The sequence below is a fragment of the Octopus sinensis genome, linkage group LG2, assembly GCF_006345805.1.
Source record: "Octopus sinensis linkage group LG2, ASM634580v1, whole genome shotgun sequence".
NCBI classification, from domain to species: Eukaryota; Metazoa; Mollusca; class Cephalopoda; order Octopoda; family Octopodidae; genus Octopus; species Octopus sinensis.
The window spans coordinates 1,672,921-1,678,816 of NC_042998.1; the positions used below are offsets into that span (position 1 = coordinate 1,672,921).

Consider the following 5,896-nt stretch of genomic DNA (forward strand, 5'->3'; position numbering starts at 1 on the left):
ATACTTTGCACATGAAATTTTGTGATCTAATTTCCGATTCTGCACTGCAATATTTTCGATTTCATTTATGAATCTACTTTTATTCATTTTATTTGTTTTTCAGATAAAAGAAAATTATTTTACAAAAAAGGAGAAAAAAAAAACCAGATCAATGGTTTAAGCGCAGGTCTGACTGTGGGAATAGAAATTTGCTTCCCAACCACATGGTTACGGGTTCAATATACTATGTGACGCCTTGAACACATGTTTTCTCTTATAGCTCCGGGTCGACCAAACCTTGTGAGGGGATGAAGCCCGTCGTGTGTGTGTATGTGTGTGTGTATATATGTGTGAGAGAGAGAGAGTGTGTGTGTGTGAGAGAGAGAGAGAGAGAGTGTGTGTGTGTCTGTCTGAAAGAGAGGGAGAAAGGTGTGTGTATATGTCCCACAACTGCTTGACAACCAGAGTCGATTTGTTTACGTCCCTGTAACCTAGCGGTTCGGCAAAAGAGATCGGTAGGATGAGTACCAGGCTTAGAAAAATAATGAATACTAGGATCGATTTATTCGACTAAACACTTCAAGGCAGTGCCCCAGCATGGCCGCAGTCTAATGACCGAAACAATTAAAAAAAAAAACAAAGGATAAAACTATTTTTCTTTGCATTAATGTAATTTTCATAAAGCATTTTCTCAAAAACTTTTAACCAAAAGGAAAGAAAGCGAGCGACATTCTTCGTCGCGCATAAAATTACGGAAAGAAAGAAGAAAGTAAAGTGATGGAGTTAGTTATCCTATAAAGTTTCTAGTAATTTTGAAAATGGGGGAAGTCGATTACATCGAATCCTACAGACCAACGGGTACTTATTTCACTGATCCCGGAAGGATGGAAGGTACCGTAAATCCTCGAGTATAGTCCGCCCTTGAGTATAATACGCAGGGGATTTTTAGGGAGCTGTACCTCTGAAAAACCCAAACCTTGTGTATAATACGCACCCCTTCTCTAACTTGAGTCAAGGAGGTCTATATAACGTCCTTGGTTTGTAAAAATGTATGCAGTAACGTCCTTTATTATTATTGTACATATAACATAATTCAAACGTGTAGCTTTTTTGTGCATTTTGTTTGCAGAAAATAAAGAAATAAAAGTAATAACGTTTAATAAATGTTGCTTACTGCAAGTTATGGATGATTCTTTTATGACTTCATTGCTTTCAGGCTTAGCTTAAGGGATTTTCATGCCCAACATCACAAAATGCGTCTGAATAAACATTGCCGGACAGCAAATAGAGATTTGCACATTGCTTAGAAAATAATTTTCATTTTTAACCTCGTATATAGTACGCACTAGGGATTTTGACCATTAAATTATGGGGGGGGGGTGATGCGGATTATACTCGAGGATTTACGGTTAGTCAACCTTAGCAGCGTTTGAACTCGAAGGTTATCTTTAATAGCAACAACAATAATAACCAGTCGCTTTGGGGGCCTTTACTTCGTTGACTGACCTGTTAGAGATATTAGCCAAGCTCACATTAAATAATCTTTTCTGCTCTAGGCACAAGGTCCGAAACTTTTGGGGGAGGGGGCCAATCCAGTAGATCGACCCCAGTATGTAACTGGTACTTAATTTATCGACCCGAAAGGATGTAAGGCAAAGTCGACCTCCGCGCAATTTGAATTCAGAACGTAAAGACAAAATACCTATTTCTCTACTACCCACTAGGGGCTACACACAGAGGGGGACAAACAAGGACAGACAGACGGATTAAGTCGATTATATCGACCCCAGTCCATAACTGGTACTTATCTAATCGACCCCGAAAGGATGAAAGGCAAAGTCGACCTCGGCGGAATTTGAACTCCGAACGTAAAGACAGACGAAATACAGCTACGCATTTCGCCCAGCGTGCTACCGTTTCTGCCAGCTCGCCGCCTTCTCACATTAAATAATGCAATACGAGAAAGGAATTGGGATGTCCACAGCTGCAATGCAGTTGATCAAAGGTGGACTTGTTCAGGTTCGGTTTGGGACTAAACAAAAATAAAGGGTACAATGATAATAATAATAATAATAATAACAATTTCAAATTCTGGTTCAAGGCCAGCAAGTTCTGGGGCGGAACCAGTTCGATTACATCGATCCCCAGTGTTCGACTGACACTTATTCTATTGACCCCGAAAGGATGAAAGGCAAAGTCGACCTCGGCGGAACTTGAACTCAGAACGTAAAGACGGGTGAAATACGTATTTCTTTACTACCCACAAGGGGCAAAACACAGAGCGGACAAACGGATTAAGTCGATTATATCGACACCAGTGCGTAACTGGTACTTATTTAATCGACCCCGAAAGGATGAAAGGCAAAGTCGACCTCGGCGGAATTTGAACTCAGAACGGAGCGGCAGACGAAATACTGCTGAGCATTTCGCCCGTCGTGCTAACCACTCTACCAGCTCGCCACCTGAAGTACAACAATAGCAAAAAAAAAACAATAACAACAACAACAACAGCAACCACAACAACGACAACAATAATGAGAACAATTTCATGAAGATAAAGTTCGATAAACTGAAGGAGAAAAACTGAAGAGGTGGATAAGAAAATGTCAAAGAACTTACCTAAAGGAACAGCCTGAACTTACCTGCGCATTAATCAATGTAATTTATAGGTAATTTCCCAGCGAGCGGAATTCGCGGTCCGGTTTCGATTCCCGACCGAATTTGTTTTGTTTTTGTTACTTTTTCTTTGTTTTTTTAATGCCCAGAAGAAGATAATATTCTTAGGAAAAGCATGCGCATCACAACATAACATTTTCCTCTCCCTTTAAAATTTGGAACTTTTGAAACGGGTGGAAAGTTAACCAATACTTTACCCACGTGACAGGAATCGTAGAACAGAGCTACAATGCGTCTTTGGAGAAGAAAAAAAAACAAAGCAAAAAGAACAGCGATGATCCAGTATGGCCGGAGCCGAATGGCTGAAACTAGTAAAAAAAAACAAAAGAGCAGAACAACGGCCTTCTACTCGCCTCCCTCTTTTTTCCGCTTACTAATTAATTAAGCTGAAATCTTGAGCCTAATGAAATGTAATCAATCGATCACTCAATCAATCAATCAATATGTACACACACAAACACAAATATATATATATATATATATATATATATATATATATAAACATATATATATATATATGTTTTGTTTTTTTTCTACTTACCAGTATTGATTATGATTGTATGAAGATTAAATAGCGGTTAAAAATTTGTTGAAGTTTAAAGACGATGGTTAGTGGCGGAGAAAGTCAATTATATCTGTATTTGTTTAAATCCTCATTAATCTTGATTCCGTAGAATAAACATATCGTATACAAACCGGCCTGTACATGGTTACACAAAACTATAAACACACACGCACACACACACTGACACACACACACACACAGACACAGATCAACACAGTTACACATATATCAGGGAAATAGAAATACGCAAACGTATACTCACAAATGCATAATCCTCTGTCTCACTATCTCTCGTACACACACACACACATGTACGCACGCACGTACACGCACGTACACGCACGCGCAAACTCTCACACAGACAAATATGTTCATTCAGGCACCAGTATAAAGTGGCACGTGATGGACATTTGGCATTCTGATTGGATCCCCATGTTGCTAGGACAGCTGTTTTTCTTAAACGTTGAACTCCCCACCCACACCCGTCGCTAAGAACCCACTCGCACACATTAAATCAGTCGGTGCCATCTTATCTTTTCTGCCCCACACACACACACACACACACACACACACACACACACTTCTACAGTTAATCTGAGACAACGTGTATCACACATTGTTTATTCATAGACGCAGACATTTTACATAACAAATACCCACATTGCACGTTGATATGTACTCATAACTAAGTATATATTTATATGTCCGTGTGTGAGTGTACTTGTGTGTGTGTGTGTGTGTGTACAGGCACAAGTATGTATATGTGAGTACTATGTATGTATAAGAAGCACGAATATATATATATACATATATGAATAAGTATATATATGTGGGTGGGTGTGGGTGGGTGTGGGTGGGCGCGCATGTGCATTGCATATACATATACGTATGTACAGATAGATAGATAGATAGATAGACAGACAGACAGATAGATAGATAGATAGATAGATAGATATAGATAGATAGATAGATAGATAGATAGAGAGAGAGAGAGAGATTGATACATACATACATACATACATACATACACACATGCATGTATGCATGAGTGTGTGTGTGTGAGTATAGGTATGTATATAAATATATATATATATATATATATATATATATTATATATATATATATATATATATATATATATATATACACATATATATAGGGATTGATATATACATGTATGTGCGCATGTATTTATGTACGTATGTGTGTATATATGTATATATATATTACATATACATATACGTATGTACAGATAGACAGACAGATACATACATACATTTATACATGCATGAGTGTGTGTGTGTATTTATATAGGGATTGATATAAACATATGTGCATATATGCATGTACGTATGTATTTATGTATGTATATATGTATGTATGTATATATGTACGCATATATGTATGTGTGTGTGTGTGTGTGTGTGTGTGTGTGTGCATATAGTAAACTGGGTGAAATTTCGTTGGTAGATTTTATTAAAATACATATTCAAAGTTAATAATGATAATGACATCAAATCTTTTAGCCGCAGTTGTCCAACGCTGACAATGCAAAGACGACAAACAACTCGACGGGGCTTATATTGCAATAATAATAAATTTCTTAGCTTGGTGCAAAGCCTTAGTTACATAATGTTTAATGTGTTGCCAAGGGATACATCATAGATCCCCCACCCCACCTCGCCTCTTATAACAGGCTCAACATTTTCAGTTTATCTATTACAGCACTTTTACTGGTTCCTATAAGGTATTATATAACAATATTGTCAAATCCAATTCACTCTGTTAGTATGCTCGGAAATCAGAGGTTATCAGAGAAATCTAAACTATTGATATATTACATCAAGACTAACCCTGAAAAAAATTATAAGTTAAAGGTTAATACATGTAATAAGGTACTCAAAAATAATTCGCTACTAGTAGTATCGCCCGGCGTTGCTCGGGTTTGTTTCGACCCTTCAGAATTGGAATTTTTGAAAAGTGAAAACTTTGCATTATGTAGCTTGTTATTCTCTTTAAGTCAACATTTTTCTAGTTGAAATACACCGAAAAATGGCGACACAGCAGTCAAAATATCGTAAAAAGATAGGGATTTTCATAGAAAAAAAAAAGCACCTTTTTGATGTAAATAATTTTTGTTCTTAACATGGTCCGATTTTTTCTTCTGCGGAATGAAGAGCAAGCCTTCTTCTATCATACTCTCAATTTTGGTCAACTTGCGCTGCAGGGTTTCGGAGGAGATAGTGTTAGTTGAAGGCTACCAAACCTGCCACACACAGACAACTTCAGCTTTATATATATATAGATTAATAGAAATATACTTCTTAGTTTGAAGGTGAAGGAAAATGGAGAAGGCAGACGATATTGTTAGCATCTCTGAAAGGAGGAGATAAATTCCAGACTGTTCTTGATAAAACAAACTGCATCCGGTGATGAGGCTGCAACTTAAGAGTTGAGGAATTTCAGGTCATATGGAACAATTCCTTAGTCGTCATTATTTCCAAGTCCGCTCGGGTCCTGGAATGGTAGTACATCTCAAGGACCCTGGTTATGCGTCAGTCAGCAGAAGATGGTCCTGTAGCTGAATGATAAGGGATTTGGAAAATGGCTCATCTCTAGACATGTAGTACACAAGCCCACCAGTACGTGGACATGCCTCAATATCACTTGAACAAG

The 5,896-nt window shown here is 37.7% G+C and overlaps 1 protein-coding gene across 1 annotated transcript in view; it reads right to left on the reverse strand.

Moving 5' to 3' along the window:
- Window positions 1-3,433, reverse strand: part of LOC115232668 (outer dense fiber protein 3-like) — a 33,824-nt gene extending 30,391 nt beyond the window's left edge. The window contains exon 1 of the mRNA XM_029802687.2: window positions 3,197-3,433. The gene's annotated coding sequence lies outside the window, so the exon portion shown is untranslated. The remainder of the gene's footprint in view (window positions 1-3,196) is intronic.
- Between the last annotated feature and the right edge of the window lie 2,463 nt (window positions 3,434-5,896).